Raw genomic sequence first — 385 nt, forward strand, 5'->3', positions numbered from 1 at the left:
GGGCGCCTGGGTGGCTCAGTTGGTTAAGCGACTGCCTTCGGCTCAGGTCATGATCCTGGAGTCCCGGGATCGAGTCCCGCATCGGGCTCCCTGCTCGGCAGGGAGTCTGCTTCTCCCTCTGACCCTCCTCCCTCTCATGCTCTCTGTCTCTCACTCTCTCACTCTCAAATAAATAAATAAAATCTTAAAAAAAAAAAAAGAAAAAAATTGATGAATTGAGGTTCATCAAAATAATGAATTTTGCTTTACAAAAGAAAACATTAAGATAGTGCTCACCTCGGCAGCATATATACTAAAATTGGAACAATACAGAGATGATTAGCATGGCCCCTGCGCAAGGATGACACGCAAATTTGTGACGCGTTCCATATTTTTTCAGGGCTGT

At 44.9% G+C, this 385-nt stretch overlaps 1 non-coding gene across 1 annotated transcript; it reads left to right on the forward strand.

The window, feature by feature from the left end:
* The first annotated feature begins 268 nt into the window (after window positions 1–268).
* Window positions 269–375, forward strand: LOC145720054 (U6 spliceosomal RNA). The gene has a single exon (XR_014142777.1). It is a non-coding gene; the product is annotated as a U6 spliceosomal RNA (small nuclear RNA).
* Window positions 376–385: the final 10 nt, after the last annotated feature.

This window comes from Leptonychotes weddellii, unplaced genomic scaffold, assembly GCF_054177405.1.
Source record: "Leptonychotes weddellii isolate Sample4059 unplaced genomic scaffold, ASM5417740v2 HiC_scaffold_96526, whole genome shotgun sequence".
NCBI lineage: Eukaryota > Metazoa > Chordata > Mammalia > Carnivora > Phocidae > Leptonychotes > Leptonychotes weddellii.